The sequence below is a fragment of the Neophocaena asiaeorientalis genome, unplaced genomic scaffold, assembly GCF_003031525.2.
Source record: "Neophocaena asiaeorientalis asiaeorientalis breed wild unplaced genomic scaffold, Neophocaena_asiaeorientalis_V1.1 scaffold59, whole genome shotgun sequence".
Classification (NCBI taxonomy): Eukaryota; Metazoa; Chordata; class Mammalia; order Artiodactyla; family Phocoenidae; genus Neophocaena; species Neophocaena asiaeorientalis.
In genome coordinates this window covers 1,538,198-1,559,505 of record NW_020174268.1, presented here as the reverse complement: position 1 = coordinate 1,559,505, position 21,308 = coordinate 1,538,198, and the positions used below count along the sequence as shown (strand labels likewise).

Below are 21,308 nucleotides of genomic sequence, written 5' to 3'. Positions count from 1 at the left end.
ATGTTGCTGCCAATGGCATTATCTCATTCTTTTTTATGGCTGAGTAGTATTGCATTGTATCTATGCACCACATCTTCTTTATCCATTCTTCTGTCGATGGACATTTAGGTTGTTTTCATGTCTTGGCTATTGTAAATAGTGCTGCTATGAACATAGGGGTGCGTGTATCTTTTTGAATTAGAGTTTTGTCTGGATATGTGCTCAGGAGTGGGATTGCTGGATCATATGGTAGTTCTATTTTTAGTTTTCTGAGGAACCTCCATACTGTTTTCCACAGTGGCTGCACCAACTTGCATTCCCACCTACAGTGTAGGAGGGTTCCCTTTTCTCCACACCTTCTCCAGCATTTGTTATTTGTAGACTTTTTAATGATGGCAGTTCTGACTGGTGTGAGGTGGTACCTCATTGTAGTTTTGATTTTTCAGAATATCTTATCGTGCACATTTAATGCCTTTTTCGCCTTAACTAAGCGCTTATCATTCACTGTGGCTGTAACTTTTGCAGTTGAGGTGCAACAGCAAAACTAGCACGAATTTCTTTTTTCCTCCTTCACAATTTCACAGAAGATTTGTTCTTACCATAGATCTTAGCAACCTCAGCATATGATTTTTTTTCTTTCCTTATTAGTCAAGAGCTTTCACATTTTCACTTAAAGGAAGCACTTTATGGCTTCTCTTTGGCTCGTCTGAATTGCCAGAATCACTACTCTTGTGCTTTGGGGCCATTATTAAGTAAAAAGAGGGTGGTGACTTGAACACAAGCACTGTGATATTGCAACAGTTGATCTGATGACTGAGACAGCTACTAAGTGACTAACAAGTGGGATACTCTGGTCAAAGGGATGATTCACATCCCGCATGGGACAGATCAGGATGGCATGAGATTTCATCATGTTACTTAGAATGATGTGCTATTTAAATCTTACGAATTATTTCTGGAATTTTCCATTTAATATTTTCAGACTGTATTGACTGTGGGTAACTGAAACCTCAGAAAGCAAAACTGCATGTAAGGGGGGACTACTGTATCTTAGAGATTTTTTCCCCATATTATTACATATAAATCTACTTCATTCTGCTTAACAGCTATACAGTATTCCACCGTATGGGCACGCCATAGTTTATCATTCCCCTGAGGTAGATTTTTACGTGGAATCCAGTATGGGCTTATTACAAACAATGGTACAATGACCTGCCTTGTATCTTTATGTACATGTGTAAAAATGTCTGTGGGACAGAGCCCTAGAAGAGGAATTGTTGGATCAAATGGTGCACGCATTTTACATTTTGACAGATGTGACAAACTTCTTCTAAAATAGCTACCAATTTCCTTTGTCATCAGTGGTCTATGAAAGTGCTAATTTCCCACATACTTAAACCAACACCAAACATTATCAAACTTAAAAATTTTTTTTTAGGATGGCAGATCACTTGCAGTGCTGTGATTAGTAGTGAAAGTCAGTACCTTTTCACATGTTTACCAGTGTAAACATCTTTAATAATCATAAAATTTAAATTTTACGTTTAAAATCTAAGAGAATTTTTATTTTGAAACTTGAATTATTGACTGTGAAATTCATTTGGAAGAATAAATGGGTGAGCTACTTAAAATTTTGAGGAAAATAAAAGGTAAATGGCAGTGGAGGAAAGAACACTTGCCTTACAAGATTCCCTCAGTAAACAATCTAAGAATCATCAGATAACACAGTGGTGCAACTACAAGGGCTTTAAAAGATCCAGTAGAAAAAAAAAAAAAAGATCCAGTAGATGAAATAATTCAGTATATGATAAAAATGGTATCAAGATCAATGAAGAATCAAATGATTTCTCAAAAATGATATTAAAATCATTTATACAGCTTAATATATATGTGATTTTGGACTTGGGAAGGTATACTAACTATACAAAAGAAAAAATGCTAAAGCAAAAGACATCTTTTAATGTACTAAATTTAAACATTTCTGAATTATAAAAAAATAAATGCACCATATACAGAATCAACTGGCTCTGAAAACGGGGGAAAATATTTGCAACAAATATGACAGACATAAGGTTAATATCATCAATAGTTAAAGGAATTTCCCAAATTCATAAGAAAAAGAAACCCTAACACCTCAATAGAAAAATGAACAAAGAGCATGAATAAATAAAATGTAAATTCTCCCCCGCTCAGCCTGCTCTAGGAAGAGCAAACGGCTGATGGAAGTTGGGTGTCACAAAGTAAGCTGACAAATGAGTTCTTCTTTTGTGTAAAGGTACTGCTGTTTGTCTTGTCGGCAGTGGAAAACATTCTTGTTTTAAAGAATGTAATATTGGAAGGCATTGTACATTTTTACAATCAAATAACTTACAAGATCTATTATGGAAAATAAAATGGCTTAAAAGTACTTTATTGAGAGCAATATGTAATCGGATACAACACAATCACAGTGTGATGAAACTGTCGAGTTGCCTAAATTTTGGTGATAGATGATAGATAGATAGACAGAAAGGTACTTACATATAGATAATTGTGTTGCCAATTTTGTTTTAAAGATACTATTTCCTTACAGCATGGAATCTCTTTTATTTGTCCTAAAATAAATTAGCAAGTAAGGCTTCCTGCAAAAAATGTCGCACACCATTCCACTGACTCACACTCTCTTCTTGGCCCTTACTACTCCAGTGGTGAAAAGAGACAGGATACAGACCAGAGGAAGCACACACATGACTCAGTTTCCCTGGTTCCCAGCAGCTCTTCTAAGGAACAGAGGAAGCAACTAGTTCTTGGTCTAAGCCGGAGGAGCCTCAGGCTTGCCTGGTCACACTACTGCACAGGATATAAGTACCCTAAAGAGAACCCCAACATTGTGTTGCTAGAAGGATGCAGAATTTGCAAACTCTTTTCAATGCCACGACCAAGAGTTAACTTGGCCCCGACCCACACCAGTGTTTCCTGCTCTAGGAGGGAGCCTTGTGCTATTAGTAGCTGCAATCCAGTAGTCCAAATTCTAGCAGTCTGTCCTAAGGGGAAAAAAAAAAAATCAAAGATTTATGTTAAAAAATATGTATTGCAGTATTATTAAAAACAGCAAAAAATGTATAAACGTATCCTCAAATAGAAGAATGTTTAAATAAATTATGGCACCTTCATAGGGCTTCCCTGGTAGCGCAGTGGTTGAGAGTCCGCCTGCCAATGCAGGGGACACGGGTTTGTGCCCCGGTCCGGGAAGATCCCACATGCCGTGGAGTGGCTGGGCCCGTGAGCCATGGCTGCTGAGCCTGTGCATCTGGAGCCTGTGTCCTGCACCGGGAGAGGCCACAACAGTGAGAGGCCCGCATACCGCAAAAAAAAAAAAAAAATTATGGCACCTTCATAAGGTAGAATATTATTATAGCCATTAAAGACTCATGTTTTTAAAGACCATTTAACCAAATGGGAAAACCCATTAGTATGTTAAGTGGATAAAGCAGGGTCCCAAATGGTATTTATTATAGTCTAAGCCCATTTTATAAAGAGAAGAAAATAATAAGTGCATAGGAAGAAACTAGAGTGGACTACTCCAAAGAAAATGTAAGAGTAGTTTATAGCTAGATGGTATTATGTAGAGTTATATTTTTATGCATTTCTCTTTGCCAAAGTATTCTACTGTGAGCAGATATTATCAGAAGTCTGTATACACACATACACACACTTCTTAATATACTACATTGACATCCGCAAGGAGTTAATCCTTTTCTGTGCATGTGTTTCTTTGTAGAGAAAAGAAGGAGCTTCATCTTTTGAATTAAACAAAATAAACCCTGTTTTAGGGACTATGTATTAATGGCAATAAGCTTTAACTGGGGAGAGGGTGTTTTAATTATATTCCTGTTGTAAATGATATTTTATTGCTGCCCTATTCTTGGGATATTCTGTTCCCACTGTTGTTGAAATAGCACTTAAGGACTATGAGGCAAAAATGTTCAGAAAATAAAGGTGCGATATAATCAAATGTGAGGGCTAAACAACTGAAAATGGATACTCATCTAACAAAATCCCGCACTTGTGTGTCAATGGAGGCTCAGTAGGGAAGCTGGACTTCTACCTTCACTTGGCAATAATGAGATTGTATCATCCCTATCCCTATCAGATCAGTATCAGGGAAAGCCTATTAAAATAGAAGGTTTAAATAAGATCCAGTGTCTCAGAGCGTAATACAAATATGTTCAGGTTTTAATTGAAAATCAGTCTTCACACCCAGAACCAGGAATATCTCAGGTAGTATGAAAAAAGGTAATCTATTTATGCCAACATCGAGATGACAGTCAGAATTATCTAACAAGGATTTTAAAGCATTCATGATAAAAGCGCTTCAGTAAGCAACTACAAACACTGTTGAAATAAATGAAAACACTAGAAAGCTCCAGCAAAGAAATAGAAAGCCTCAACAAGGAAACGTAAAATATAAAGTACAACCAAGTAGACATTTAGAACTGAAAATACAAAAACCAAAATAAAAATCTCAGTGGATGTGCTGAGCAGAAGAATGGAGGGGATAGAAGAAAGAATCAGTGAACTGGAAGACAGAATGAGAAAAATTAACCCAATGTGAACAACAGAGGGAAAATAGAATGGGAAAAAAGTTCTCAATGAATAGAGGATCAGGGACCTGTGAAATTATAACAAAAAATCTAATATTCATGACATTGAAGTACCAGAAGGAAAGGAGAAAGAGAGTGTGCTGAAAAACAACTTGAAATTATAATGGCAAAAAAACCCAAAAAAGATACAGTGGCTGAAAGCTTCCTAAATTTGGCAAGAGACAAGAAGCTACAGATTCAAGAAGCTGAACAAATCCCCAGAAGAATAAACACAGATCCACACCACCACACATTATAATTAAATTTCAAAACTATGATGCATCTTGAAAGCAGCAAGAGAAAACAACCTTTTACCTACAGGAGCAAAATAATTAAAAGGGCAGATTTCTCATTAGAAACAATGGAAGCCAGAAGGAAGTGGCACAATATTTTTCATGTGCTCAAAGAAAAGAACTGTCAACTGATAGTCCTAAACCCAGTAAAAATATCTTTCAGGAATGAAGGTGAAATCAAGACATTTTCAGAATAAGGAAAACTAAGAGAATTAGACCCCAGTTGACCTGTCCTACAAAAGTGGCTTGAGAAATTTCTCTGAACAGAAAGGAAACAATAAATAAAAGGGATTCAGGGCACTCAGAAAAGAAGAACTAACGTGGTAAGCAAAAATATGGGTAAATATATTAGATTTTCTTCTCTTGCATTTTCCAAATTGTGTTCAGTAGTTGAAATGAAAATTATAACACTGTGTGATATAGCTTCTAAATTAATGTAGAGGAAATATTGATTACATTTTAAATAGGGAAGGTAAAGAGACATAAAAGTAGGTAAGTTTTCTCTATTGCACTTGAACTGGTAAAATGATGCCACCAATAGACTGTGGCAAGTTAGTTATATATGTAATACCTAGAGAAGCCATTGAAAAATTATACAGAGAGATACATTCAAAAACACTACAGATAAGTCAAAATGGGATTCTACAGTGTTCATCTCACTTACTTGAAGCACAAGAAAAACATAGAGAAATGAAAAACAGAACAAACAGAATTAAAAATAAGATGGCAGAAGCCCTAATATATCAATAATTACATTAATGCAGATAATCTAAAAATATCAAGTAAAAGACAAATTGTCAGGATGGATTAAAAAACAAAAACCAACTATATGCTGTCTACAGGGAACTCACTTCAAATATAACAATATAGGAACATTGAAAGTTAAAGGACAGAAAAATATGTATCATGTCAACATTGATCAAAGGAATTCAAGGCTGTAACATCAGATAATGTAGACAAAGAAAATCACCAGAGAAAGAGCTGAACTTTGTATAATGACAAAAGGGTTAATCTACCATGAAGATATAGCTGTCCTAAATGTGACTGCAGCAAACAACAGAGCTACAAAATATGTGTAAAGAAAAAAACTGATAGAGCTGAAGGGAGAAATATGCAAATCCAGAATTACAGGTGGAGATTTCAACATCCCGTTCTCAACAGTTGACAGCATAAGTACACAGAAAATCAGCAAGGATATAGAAGAACTCATAACACCATTAACCAACAAATCAACAGGATCTAATTGACATTTAGAAACTACTCCACACAACAGCAGAATACACATTCTTTTCAAGTGCCCATGGAACAGATACCAGAAAGACTATGTACTGGGTCATAAGACAAACTTAACAAATTTAAAGCAATTGAAATTATATAGAGTATGTTCTCTGACCCCAATAGAATTAAACTAGAAATCAATAACAGGAAGATAGGATGATCTCTTAACACTTTGAAACTAAGCAACATAATTCTAAATAATCCACAGGTCAAAGAGGAAGTATCAAAGGAAAATAAAAAATATGTTGAACTAAATGAAAATGAAGATACAGCATAACATTTTGGGGCAGCAGCTAAAGCAGTTTTGAGAGGGACATTCATAGGACTAAATTCATATAAAAATGAGGAAAATCTTAAATCAGTAATCTAAGTTCCCCCCTCAAGAAGCTGGAAAAAGAACAGCAAACTAAACCCAATGCAAGTTAAAAAAAAAAAAAAAAAGGAAGTAATAAGGGTAAAAGTCAAAATCAGTGAAATTGAGAACAGAAAAATCAAAGAACGAGGAACTGCTTCTTTGAAAAAGTCAATAAAATTGACAAACCTCCAGCAAGACTGACAAAGAGAAAAAGAGAGAAGATAGAAATAACTAGTATCAGGAATGAAACAACAGATATCACTACAGACCCTGCAGGCTTCAAAAAGAAATAAAGGTGATACTATGAACAGTCTTACCTACATGAAGTTGGCAGCCTAGATGGAATAGACTAATTCCTTTAAAAACACAAAATAATACAACTCACCCAATATGATGTAGATAATTTGAATAGCCCTGTAACTATTAAGGAAATAGTATTCATAACTTTAAAACTCCCACAGAAGGAATCTCTAGGCACAGTTGATTTTTTTCTGGAGAGGTCTGTTGCACATTTAAAGAATAATTAATACCAATTTTGTAGTCTCTTCCAGAAGGTAGAAGAGAACTCTTCTCAGTTCACTGTGGGATGCTAACATTGCCCTGATACCAAAACCAGACAAAAACAATACAAAATAGAAAACTATATAGCAATATTTCTCATATAGAGATGCAAAAATCCTTATCAAAATAGTAACAAATAGAATTCAACAATATATGTAACAATTGTAAGCCATGACCTGGTAGGATTTATTCCATGGAAAAATAGCTGGTTCAGTATTTGAAAATCCATCCATGTAATCCACAATATTAATAAGTTAGAGAAAACACATGACCATATCAATTGATACAGAAAAAGCATTTGACAAAATTCAACACCTATTCATGGTATTAAAATCTCATTAAAAAATAGGGATAGAGGAGCTTTCCCAATTTGATATGTGACAATCTACAAAAAAAACCTACACAGAACTTTACAGTTAAAGATGAAAGGCTGAATGCTTTCTCCGTATGATTGAGAACAAGGCAAGGATATCCACCCTCACCATTCTTACTCAACAGAGTACTATAAAGTGAGGAACAAAAAGCACATAGATTGGGAAGGAAGAAATAAAACTGCCATTATTTACAGGCAACGTGGTTGTATATATAGAAAATCACAAAGAATCTATGTTTTTAAAAAACCCTAGAACTAATAAGTGAGTTCAGGAAGATCACAGGATGCATCTAAACATACAGTCAGTTGTATTTCTGTATACTAGCACTGAACACATTGACACAGAAATTCAGAAATACAATACTGCTTACAGTTGCTCAAAAGAAGAGAAGTGTTTAGGTGTAAATCTAACAAAACGTACAAGACTTGTATACTAAAAGCTACACAATACTGATGAAAGAAATAAAAAAAGATTCAAACAAATGGAAAGGCATACCGTGTTCATGGAGTGGAAGATGTCAGTTATCCTCAAGCTGATATATAGGTTTGCTAGCAATTCCTATCAAAATCACAGGGACAATTTTGTGGCTATTGACAAGATTATTCTAAATTTTATATAAAAAGGCAAAAGAACTAGAATAGTTTAAACAATTTTGAAAAAAGCAGCATGAGAGGATTCAATCTACCCAGTTCCATGACTTCTTATATAGACACTATAATCAAGACTGTGGTTTTGGTGGAGGGATAGATGCATAAATCAATGGAGGAGAATTGAGACCCCAGTCAAAGACCCATACAGATGTGCACAATTGACTTTTGACAGAGGTGCAAATGCAATTCATTGGAGGCAGGATACCTTTTTTAACACACAGTGCTGGAGCAATAACATTTATAGGTGAAAAATGAACCTCAATCTTAGTTTCACACCTTATACAAAAATTAACTCAAAATAGATCGTGGAGTTAAGTACAAAACTGTTAGAAAAAAGTAGGATGAAATCCCTGGGATCTAGGCATAGACAAAGAGTTCTTAAACTTTATGCCAAAAGCATGATCCACAAAAGAAAAAATAAATAAATCAGAATTTTTCAGATTTCATTAATATTAAATTGTTTTGCTCTGCCAAAGACTCTGATGGGAAAATAAAAATATAAGCTATAGACTGGGAGAAAATGTTTGCAAACCACTAATCTGAGAAAGAACTACTACCCTAGAGTATATAAAGAACTCTCAAAAGTCAACACTGAAAAACAATCTAATTATTAAGTTGGGAAGAGACGTGAAGAATTTCACCAAAGGGTATATGTAGGTAGCCAATAAACATGTGAAAACGATGGATAGTATTAGTCATCATGGAAATACATATTAATACCACAATGCCAAATCACTATCCATCTATCAGAATGGCTAAATTAAAACTAGTGACAACATCAAATGCTGGCAAGGATGCAGGGAAACTAGATCACTGATAGATTGCTGGTAGGAATGTGAAATTGTACAGCCACCTTAGAAAACAGTGTGGCAATGTCTGAAAAAACTAAGCAGGCAACTAGTGTAAACTTTTGTTATCACTCAGAAATATTTAAGTACAGTTTTTATCATCTGGAACTATTTATTATAAAATGTAAGGCTTAATATTTGTTTGCGAAGATAGTGTTAGATGATGGGAAATGAAATGTATTGCACTTACGGAACAAAGTACTGGGCTGTAGTGGAAGGCACAGATCATGATGCTGCTGATTTATTTTGAGAGCCATAAAAGTCTTGGTGAGAAAAATACTGAGGAGAATTTATGATAATTAATTGGTTATCAAATTAATTTTTTTACACAAGTTCCCCTGGAGGAAAAAGCATTAATTTTCAAATCACCCCACAGGAATTCTTGGGTAAAAACTTTCTAGGAGTCATAAAGTCTGCTTTCTTTTTACTCTTTTGGAAAGAACCCATAATTCTACTCCTATGACTTTAGCAAAAAAAAAAAAAAATAATAATAATAATAATAAATCTGCCCTTTATAGCTGATGACAGATGGGGCACCGACAAAGATGTTATTTCTATCCATTTAGAACTATTTGTTAATGATAATCCAATTCCCTTCCAGATCTTTCTCAATCATCAAATATGATGCTCTCAAATTAGTGACTTACAAGACTATGAGTAACCCATACGGGATATCTGTGTTTTCATTTCCCACATGTTCTGCTACTGTCAACTGGGCCGGGCAAGTGAGATCTACTTGGTTGGCCCTTCCTAGCTGTAATACACACCATCTTATTCACAATGAGCCTACCTGGGACATTAATCTGCTCTCTCTGACTGCTTCACAGAGGTCAGCTTTCAGAGTAGTTGAAATGATTTTCCTTTGGATTGCTTGCTTATGGTCACCCCCTTTCAACTCTACCCACAAAACAGATTACCAAGAATTCTCTAATAATATTAGTATTAACGTTCATATGTGAAGATGACTGTTGACAGTGATCGATTGGATATGAATGACAGAAAAAAAATGCAGAGTTTGCAGAAAGGAAAAGAAAGTGTCTCCCCGGAAGGTGATAACCAGCATCTTTGAGAGCACTTAGGGAGTCTGTGTTTGTGAGGCCAGTGAATTAGGAGGGTGGAAAGCAATGTGGCATTGCTGAAACTGATGAAGAAGAGCAAGGTACCATGCCAGGGGCAAGCGCAGGCTCTTAGGCAAAGCTCCCAACTGCTGAGAGGTTGACTTGTTTTGCAAACTCTACAAGTAATTTGTTGTTCAGTCACATTCCATGGTCACTGGCACTATCGTGCAGAGTGGCTTCACAAAAGAAGCATTGCTAGAATGCACTAGAAATGATGATTTAAGATTGAACTGGCTCTGTTGAAATGACCTTAAATTACATGCTGCAATGTTGTTTTTCCCCAAGTGGCTAAAATCACTGACTTAAGATATTTAAAATGTCAGAAACATATATCCTTAATAAGATCGGAGAGTCAGCCAACTTCACGGAGCATCATAGGTCTTCACCATCATCTAAGTAGACCTTTGAGACTACAAGGGTCGTGCCTTGATTTCTCTCATTATAAATTAATCTGAAATGATTGATGCATTCTGACATCTGGACAGGGCTGCAGCAGATGTGTGACTGAGTCATGTTTGCAAGTTCCTTGCTTCAGATCCTTCAACGTAATTTAGCATTTAACATTTAAACGTTTAGCCTGGAGGATTAGTCTTCCAAGTATTGTCATTCTTGATGCCCAGCAGATGGATCCAGGGATACATGTGCGTATCTGGGTGAACAGATCTGAATTAAGGAAAGGCAGCTTCTTCCGGCACCAGTGTATACCGATGGAATATCATTGGTGTAAACAGGAAACATGGCACCTATTAACTCAGGCTTCCATGTGTAACACTTAGGCAGTTGGCAAGACAAAATTTACTCCAGCCCCCTCACAGGGGTGGGAACAAGATAACAATAATAATTGTTGGCATTGCTGAACTATATTAGATATGCTGCATGATGTTACAGCAAGCCTCCCCACAACGGCAATCACCTGAATTTGGCAATTCACAGTCAGTTGAAATTCTTATACTGAGTAGTATTTTATATAGGTCTGTTTATTGGAAATGAGTGATTTATTTATTTTTAAATTTATTTTCTTTTATTGAGGTGTAATTGACATATAACATTATATTAGTTTCAGGTGTACAACATAATGATTTGATATATGTATGTATTGTAAAATGATCGCCACAATAAGTCTAGTTAACGTCCGTCACCACACACAATTATTAACTATCGTCACCATGCCGTACGTTTATTTTTAGCATCTAAATTTGAAAGTTGCTAGCGTGCTTTCCAAGATTTTGCTCGGTTTGGTAAACCGTGAGAAGCCAAGAAGACTGAAGAGAAGACTGAACGGAGAAAAGGACCAGGGAAAAGTGGAAAATGTTTTGACAACCTGAATGCAAACAAACAAACCAAGGAACTTGGTGATCCACTTTGTAACTCTATATGTGTAGGTTACTGCTGCCCTCATGAGTATGAGTAACTAATTTTAGGCAGCAATGAGACCAAAACATTGTGAAAAAAGAAATTGAAGCTCGAGAAAGTGATATGTTCATTCAGTGTGTGAACTAGCTCTGTTAACTAACCATGAAGAGATATACACTTTTCTTAATAGAAAATCAGTTTTCCCCAATTCCACTTAATAAATGTTGAGTAAATACTTTAGAAATATCAGTTTGAATGGGTATCAAACCTTTAGCCTTTCTGGGGCACCTACATGATTTGCTCTCAGACTCTGTGTGTGTGTGTGTGTGTGTGTGTGTGTGAGAGAGAGAGAGAGAGAGAGAGAGAGAGAGAGAGAGAGGGATGGCAGGGGCAGGGGGGAGAGGCAAGTGAGCAAGTACAAACACGCACAGTTGAATACACAGCACAAGAAAAGTACTCACATGCATGGAATTAGATGGGTCTGAGTTTGGAAAAGCTAGATTCCATTTATCACCTGCAAAATATCACAAAAACATTACATAAATGCCATGAGCACTTTGATGTCTGGATTCTGTCTTGATGACCAGGGCAGATGGTTGATATGTCCTAAGAATGGGCACTTTGCAGCTCCCAGCGTTTGGAACTCTGCCATATAAATTTGAAATGGGGCAAAGTGAAATGTTGGGATTTTCATATACTCATGAGAGGTGCAAAATTTCAAAATGTGGGGATCGTAGGAAGTTATTCTCTGAGAAAACAGCCCTATTAGTAAAGATCAGAGACTGTCATTTATCTGGCTGTTGTCTGGTGAACAGGAAGGAGATGGAAAAAATTCTTACATAAATGAAGCCCCTAAGAATGTAGTGCAGTCATGTTTTTCTTGTATTTATGACAGTTATTTTAATATTTGTTAATGCACCTTACATTAATTCTTATGCCATAATATTGTAATAGTTATCAGTTTTCAGTGCAATTATATGTGTGCTAGCTTTAATGAGAGCCTGCAAAGAGATTAAAATAAAAGGATTCTCCAGGGACATGGGTTCGATCCCTGGTCCGGGAAGATCCCACATGCCGCGGAGCAACTAAGCCCTTGAGCCACAACTACTGAGTCTGCTCTGTAGAGCCTGCGAGACACAACTACTGAGCCTGTGCGCCCTAGAGCCCATGCACCACAACTACTGAAGCCCGTGCTCTCTGGGGCCCGTGTGCTGCAACTACTGAATCCCGTGCGCCTAGAGCCTGTGCTCCATCCACAACAAGAGAAGCCACCGCAATGAGAAGCCCGCACACTGCAATGAAGAGTAGCCCTCGCTCACCACAACTAGAGAAAGCCTGCATGCAGCAACAAAGACCCAACACAGCCAAAAATAAAATAAAATAAAAAAAAAATAAAAGGATTCCATGACATGGTTTACGTTACAAATAACATTTTTTTTTCAAATGCAAGTGTGAAGTTATACGGAGAGAAATAATCAGGTGCTACGTGTGCCATACTTTATAATTGCTTTGCCTTTTAGCTGCGAACCTTAGACTTTCATCTCATCTGTAGGTTTGTCATCATTAGGTAAGAGGAAGCAACATCTGAATGGCGGTGATGCTGCTTCTAGAAAGCTCGAATTGTGTATCCACGACAACATAACTCAGACCCAGAATTATTTGTTATAACCGAAATATAAATTATTTATAAAAATATAAATAAAGCCAAAGTGACTATTTTTTTATTAAAATAGAACCGCTGGGTGGAGAAAATTTATGAAAATAATAAGGAGCTTTTAAGCCATTGGACTATACCGTTACGAATGAGTTATGGCAAGCATAATGAGTGTCGTGCAGGTGTGAGAGGACAAAAAGAAAACTTTATTCACAGATATGCACAAATAAAAAGTGATGGATTGTGATTTGTGGGTTTGCTGACCGCAAAGAGGAGCGGTATCTTGTATGTATCCACCTGATCCTGTGAAAGATGCAGAGACTGGGAAAAGTGTCATGTCAAAAACCAGCCTTTCTCCAGCGCCTGCTCTGTGACTGCCCTCTGCTAGGCATCTTAGGTACAGTGTAATTCGAGGACAACAAGGAGAGTGAAGAGTCACAGAGTAATTGGCAGAGATCGGAAGGGGGGGTGCCAGCAGTGTGGAAATTCAAGTGACAGGAGGGGAGTGGGTGGGTGACACGTCAGAGAGAGGCCCAGCAGTAAGAAGTGACCTTCAGGGCAGCTCTGGGGACTCAGCAGGGTGCCCAGCAGAAGGCTTCTGCCCTCCCTGTGCCTCAGTGAGGACTAAAGGCAGTTCTGTGCTTGTTCAAAGGACATTTGTCACACAGCAGGTCTTTAGTTCATATGTGGCATGGGAAGAATGGGAAAAAGACCAGAGCGCAAAGGGACATTTGTATCTGTCTTTCTGTCCGTCCATGCATCCATCTAGCCAATTCAAAGAGGTGGATGGCAAGTTCTTGGTTAACTAAACTACAGCTGTGCCCATTGTTGTTATCAGGACAGCAGTGGATATTTGTAACGATGCCCTAAGTCACCGAGGAAAAGCTGTATAATATTATGCTTAAGAAGGTAGACACATGTAAAAATCTATTCTAGAAAGATTTCCATCTTTTCAAGAGATCAATGGTTCCTCGAGGGAAGAAATCATTTCTTATTCATCTCTATATCTTTTGACACCCAGCGCAATGTTCTTTGCATAGGAGATAAAAATATTTGTGACACTGAGCAGAAGAGAAATAATTTATGTTTTTGGGAAAAAAGAATTATGTTGTTTAAAAGCCAGTATTTTTATTATCAGGAGACTCAACCCGCAATAATATATTGCCCTTCCCATACTCCTACCCGTTCTCACCCCTCAAAATAAGGTGATGTTTTCATGTATTGAATTAAGGGTTCAGTTACTGAAGTGTCTTTAGTAACGCAGAGGATGTGTTTCTAAGATGTTTTTCAGGAAAATTTAAGAGGAAGATATTGTACAGGTGGTGTCACATGAAGGGATTATTTCCTGCCAACCTGCATTGTAGGCACCAGGCAGAGGTCCCCTACTCCTGCCTTTTCCCAGAGGATTCTCAGCTCAGTGACTTGGGTGCTACTGGCTGTAAGCCTTATGCAGTACCCTAAGCTCAAGGTGGAATTTAGCCAGATAAGACTCAGGGATCAGGACCGTAGAGCTTCCGTAAGATGCCTCTACCTGAGGCTCAGCTAGGGCATCCTCACATCTACCCAGGCCCAGCACATCCCCAAAGAGACTAAATTTTATTCCAGTAGACCCCGCATCATGTGGTAGAAAGAGCAGTAGGTTTCTTGAGTCTGTGGTCTGGGATTTTAGTGACCATATTTGCCCTAAATGGTACGCTGTAACCTCCTTGGGCTTCGGTTTTCATAATTATAACATGAGGATTGTCATATCCGCCCTACAGAATTGTTGGTAGATCACGTGAAATAATGGGTCTGATGCGTTGAGGGGATCGAAAGCACTAGACACACATCAGGCCAGGGTTCCTCTGTGGCCAGACCAGAGTTTTGGTAACTTTGCTGCCAAGGATGTCTTAACTTACTACCACTAATAATGGTTGAAAATAAGGAAAATTATAAGGAACTTTTTACTAATAAACTATGCAATTATGAATGAGTTATTTGGGATATATTGGTAACACCTATGTAAGGAAAGTTAGTGTCATTTATGAAAAATGAACCTCTTTGCGCACTAAGTACAAACTATGTACGCTTGGCCCAGTTAATCCAATACTTTGCATCTATTATCTTTGCCAGAGATTCCCCCAGCTTCACAGCAGAATTCTGACCGCCTCCACGGATTTCAACAAGCTCACTAACACTCAGCTATTTTCACTAAAATCTAGTTAAGATCCTGTTAACACTTTTCAGCGGGTCAGCAATGTTCTGTCTCTGATGGAAACATCCCACTGAACACCGAGCTATCCTTAGATAAGTGAAAGAATCCTATTTCAACTCTCCAGGTCCTTGTCAGCTTGGTGTTCCCTTCAGAGCTCCTGGTAAACTGCTCCTTGACTTTAAAAAAAAAAAAGTAGTTTCGCATTCTAAATAGTGTATTTTAAAGGAGCCCAAACCTTTTTCTGCAATTTTATTCATAGCACACCATGTCGCCTGTAGTTTGGTATTTGTTCTAACAGGTTACAATAAAAGTGAAAGCCAGCTGTGTCATACTTTTCACAATTTGCTATTTGCCCTTCTTCAGTTGGAGGTATTTCCAGGGACTAAGGTTCACTGGCGAGTCCTGTACCTTCTGCTCAGCGACCATGCAGGCAGAGAGGAGACCCCTTTATTTTATTTATTTCTTTTTTCTTTTTTTAATTGAAGTATAGTTAATTTACAGTGTTGTATTAATTACTGCTACACAGCAAAGTGATTCAGTTATACATATATATATATATCCACACACACACACACACACACACACACACACATTCTTTCTTTATAATCTTTTCCATTATGGTTTATCATGGGGTACTGAATGTAGTTCTCTGTGCTCTACAGTAGGACCTTGTTGTTTACCCATCCTATATATAAAAGCTGACATCTGCTCACCCCAACCTCCCACTCCATCCTTTCCCCAGCCCCCTTTCCTTTGGCAACCACCAGTCTCTTCTCTGTGTCCATGATTCTGTTTCTGTTTCATAGATAGGTTCATTTGTGTCATATTTTACATTCCATGTATAAGTGATATATGGCATTTACCTTTCTCTGTCTGACTTACTTCACTTAATATGATCATCTCTAGTTGCATCCATGTTGCTGCAAATGGCATTAATTTGTTCTTTTTTATGGCTGAGTAGTATTCCATTGTATATATGTACTACATCTTCTTTATCCATTCATCTGTCGATGGACATTTAGGTTGTTGCCATGTCTTGGCTATTGAGAATACTGCTGTTATGAACGTGGTGCATGTATCTTTTTGAATTATAGTTTTGTCTGGATATATGCCCAGAAGTGGGATTGCTGGATCATATGGTAATTCTATTTTTAGTTTTCTGAGGAACCTCCATACTGTTTTCCACAGTGACTGCACCAACTTACGTTCCCACCAACAATGTAGGAGGGTTCCCTTTTTGAGGAGACCCCTTTATGAGCAGATGAAGTAGGCTTGAGAAAGGGCCAGACTTTCTGAACCACAGAATGTGTTTATACAAGTTCTGAAAATGGAATATTGGAAGTTTGGGTAGTCGTCTTTCAATCTGCTTGAGCATAGGAGCTACGACAAAGTATTATCTCATTCAGCAAATATGTACCTCTTACAGTGTGCCAAGCACTGTAGGTCTTGTGGAAAAAGCATTGATCAAAACAGACAAAACTCTACCTTCATGAAGCATATTTCCTCGTGGCGGGGGGCAATATATTTTTAGGAGGAGAGTGCTATGCTAGTAATTTGGCTCTCAGGGAGAAAAGAGGCCTAGTTTTTAGCATTTGCTAAGCATGGCTAATTTCAGGCTACCAGTGTGAATGGGAGTTGGGGAGAGAGGTGTATAACCAGCAATCTGTTTTTTTTTTTTGAGGAAGCTCCATAGTGTTTTCCACAGGAGCTGCACCAATTTACATTCCCACTGACAATGCACAAGGGTTCCCTTTTCTCCACATCTCTTCAGGACTTGTTATTTGCTGTCTTTTTTGCAGTGCTGACGTTGACAGGTATGAAGTGATACCTCATTGTGGTTTTGATTTGTGTTTCCCTGATGTTTAGTGATGTTCAGCATCTTCTCATGTGTTTGTTGGCCATCTGTAGGTCTTCTTTGGAAAAATGTCTATTCAGGTCCTCTGTCCATTTTTTAAACCAGTTGTTTGTTTTTCTCCTGTTGAACTGTATGAGTTCTTTGCACGTTTTGGATAGTAGCCCCTTGTTAGGTATGTGATTTGCAAATATCCTCTCCCATTCGGTAGACTACTTTTTCAGTTTGTTCACTGTGCAAAAACTTTTTGTTTGATGTAGTCCCATTTGATTATTTTTGCTTTTGTTTCCTTGCCTGAGGAGATATATCCAAAACAATATTGTAAGACCGATGTCAAAAAGCATACTGCGTGTGTTTTCTTCTAGAAGTTTTATGGTTTCAGCTCTTCAAGTCTTTAATCCATTTTTAGTTTCTTTTTGTGCAGAGAGAATTAAGAGGCATCCTTTGGGCCCAGCCGCACACTCCCCCTCTGGTCACCAGAGCTGTATGCTCTAGTGATATGCTTTTTTGTGGGCTCTGTGGGCCCTTCTGTTGTGGCGGGCTGGCTACTTTGGGTGTGGTGATATGTAGGGCAGACTCCTGGCTCGGGTGACTACCAGGCCCTGCCTCATGCGGTGGCTGCCAGCCTGCTGGTGGATGGGGCCAGGTCCCAGCTTGGCTGGCTGTGTAGCCCTGAGTGTGCCTGGGGCTGGTGTCAGCCTACTGGTGGGCAGGTAAGTCCCTGGCACTAATAAGCTAGAGGGAGGACTCCAAAATGGTGCTCACCATCGTCAGTGTCCTTGTGGCTAAATGAGCTCCTAAAAGTGGCTGCTGCCAGTGTCTTTGTTCCCAGTGGACTCCCAGTTGCCTCTTGCCTCTCCAGGAGGCTCTCCATGGTGAGCAGGTGGGTCCAAACCAGGCTCCTTTCAAATCACTGCCTCTGTGCTGGACTTGGAGTGTGTGAGGTTTGCGTGTGCCCTTAGGAGTGGAGTCTCTGTTTCCTATAGCCCTCCACCTCTCTCAAATGCAAACCCTGCTGGCCTTCAAAGCCTGATGTTCTGGGGGCTTGTTTTCCTAGTGGAGGACCTCCAGGCTGGGGAGCCCATTGCGGGGCTCAGACCACTTGATCCTTGGGGAGAACCTCTGCAATTGTGATTATCCTCCCATTTGTAGCTCACCCACCTGGTGGTGTGGGTTCTGACTATACCAATTCTCCATCCCTCTTACCTATCCCATTTCAGTTCCTTCTTTATATCTTTAGTTGTGGAAAACACTTTCTCCTAGTCTTCAGATCTTCTTCGTAGATAGTTTCTCTGTAAATAGTTATGATATCGGTGTGTCCATGGAAGCAGGTGAGTTCGGGGCTTCCTACTCTGCCATCTTGGACACTCAAACCAGAATTAGCTTCTCTGTTACTGTCTCTGTCCCTTACTAGCTGTTGGTTTCCCTTTGCCCATGCATGATTAGCTCCACGGAAGTAGGGACATGCTATAATGCTTCATACCGTTACACTCCTGGTGCCTAGCACAGAGTAGGCACTCAGTAAATATCTGTGGAGTGAATGTTGTTATTCTTTTCTCCATAGTTTAATTTCCATAACTGTGAGATCTAAATAATAATACAAACTTTACAGGTAGTTTTGAAGAATAAATATAAAATGATGTGTACAAAGTGCATTGCACATCCAATATACAGAAAACATGACTACATGGAAGCTGTAATTATTATTTTCCATATTCTGTGTCATTTAGAATCTTGATAAAGATTTTTGACATCCAGAAGGGAGGCTTCTTCATTGGGAAAAATAATGGTGACTAATTTTCATTAAGACTTTTTCACTAAGCACCATCTCTTGAGTAACTCAGAAATAGAGGACTTCCTCATCTGAAAGCCATAAAGTCCAAACTAACTGCATCACTGCAATTAGAAAGAATTTGTCCTACCCACAGTAATAAACTAGGACAGAAGCAAGAGAAACATGCTCTAGGAACTGACTTCCTACACGTAAATATTATTTGCTAAGATGATTGTTGTTTTAAAATGGTACCTACTCTGGGCTTTTGGACTAAAAATGAAAGGCCTGCAGTGGTATTAAAAGTAGATGAGCAGAGACCGAACTGTTTGAGAGACGTACACTCAGTTGTCACGGTAGCCAAAAACTTCCAAATAGATCCTTTCCTCCTGCCCAGATGTTTAATGTCTATAGTAACATGCCCTAGATGGTGACAGAACCAGATGTGAATGTATAATACCATTTTTTTTTTTTTGTCCTCGACAGTTTCGAAAACCTTTTTAACGCTCAGGAGGAATTTAGCTGGGAGTAAGCAAGTGAGAATTTGGTAGAACATCTGTGTTTCTGAAGTTTGTATTTTTGAGCTGTGTATGAATTCTCAGTTGCCTTTTTAGATGAATGTATTAATTTCACACATTTTGAAGAGGAATTCATAAAACCAACTAATAAGAGTATATCTGGGAATTGAGGCTACAGAATTTAAAACTGTTGATATGAATCTTTTATTTTCTCATGTTATGGCTTAGGTACCAATTCAGGCTAATGACTGTTAAAGAAAAGAACACATTAATTTGCAAGTCACTCCTAAAGTTGACTGTTTTAAGAAAAGACCTTTGCCTTGATTATAGCTTTTCAGTAAGTGAAATTGTATATACATATTTTTAAGTGTATTTTATTTTCGCAAGATTTTTTATTCTTATTTTATACAAGAAAGCTAGTGTTAGCCAACATTTTCCTGTGAAAATACCTCTGATGAAGGTAAAAAGTATAACCTCATCTTACCACTGACTCTGTGACCTAATGAAAGAATGTTAACTGAGGGTCATAATACATGTTCAAAGAACAGTAAACTTTTCTTGAGAAAAAAAATTTAATGTTCAGTTAATCTGCATGAAGACTAATGAACATGAAAGTCTAATACGTAAAAGAAGTAAAGTATTTATTGCAGGTTGGTTTTATTTTTTTTTCTGGTGACTGGAGGGTGGAGGAGAATGAGGGACAATAAGGATTTTGTAAGCAGATCAGAGTCAGATAATCAGGGAGAAAGAAAAGAGTAGGAGAAACCGATGGAAAAAAATGTAACTAACTCCTCCTACCTGGTATTGCTCCTAGACCTTTACCTCATGTGGGTCCTTGTTCCCCTTCTCTCTCAATAGCCACATAAAATCCTGCTCTCTCAGCCCCATTGACCCAGGTATGCTTCTCTCCCCTTTCTAAGATACGCTTTGTTCCCCCAGCTGTGCAACCAGCCCCAGAGAGGCAGTGTGTCTCTGAGTCACCTGAGCTCCGTGCTGCTGCCTTCCTGCTGTCCACCCACCTCTCTTCACCTCTGAGATCTTCCTAGTGTCTGCAGGCTCTCCTGGGCCGACTATCTCAAAGGGAAGTGCCTCTCAGGTAAGTCTTTTTCACCTCCCCTGTGGATCTTTGCGGATTTCAGTCTGATGATCTCTTTAAGCAGAAGTTGTCCTTTTAGGGCAATGCAGTTTCATAGAACTTCCTGCAGCCACAGAAGTGTTCTGGGTCTGTGCTATCCAGTATGGTAGCCAGTAGCCACTTGGGGCTACTTAGACTTGAATTAATTAAAATGAAATACAATTAAATATTTATCTCCTTAGCCACACTACCCACATTTGAGGTGCTCACGTGCTGCTGGTGGCAGCTGAATTAGATGGTACAGCTTTAGGGGAATCCCAGGTCTGGTGGGAATGGGCCAATTCTGGTCAAGTTCAGATGGGTGGAGAGAAGCCCCAGGGAATCGTGGTCTCAGAGGAAAGCCACGGTGGATGCAAAGGTCCAGCAACTATCTGTTATCCGGGCTTCCTGGAGCAGGCTATCTTGAAGGGAGACTGGAGCAGGGCAATTCCATGGCCTCCTCACGCCCCAGCTCCCAATAAACAGTGGTGTAGCCTCAAGTGTGGAATTTCGAGTTAGGCCTGCGTTTGTTGGAATGTTGGCTCCACCAGTAGTTAGCTATGGGACATAGGAAGTTACTCAAGCTTTGTTTCTTCATTTGTAAAATCAAGATGATAATACCTACTTGCCAGGGCTGCGGTGTAAATTCAGTGAGGTGATAAATGGAAGGCAGCACAGCACCTGGCATATCCTAACCACCTACTGTATCAGCCGGAAATTAGATGCTGTAGGTCCTGTGTGTCAGCCTCAGGCCCTGCTTCCTGCTTCTGAAAC

At 38.5% G+C, this 21,308-nt stretch overlaps 1 protein-coding gene across 4 annotated transcripts in view; it reads left to right on the top strand.

Moving 5' to 3' along the window:
- The window catches only part of ENOX1 (ecto-NOX disulfide-thiol exchanger 1), a 590,187-nt gene that overhangs the window by 167,679 nt on the left and 401,200 nt on the right, over positions 1-21,308 (top strand). For all 4 annotated transcript variants that reach the window (XM_024755644.1, XM_024755643.1, XM_024755640.1 and 1 more), the window contains one exon: positions 20,360-20,516. The gene's annotated coding sequence lies outside the window, so the exon portion shown is untranslated. The remainder of the gene's footprint in view (positions 1-20,359; positions 20,517-21,308) is intronic.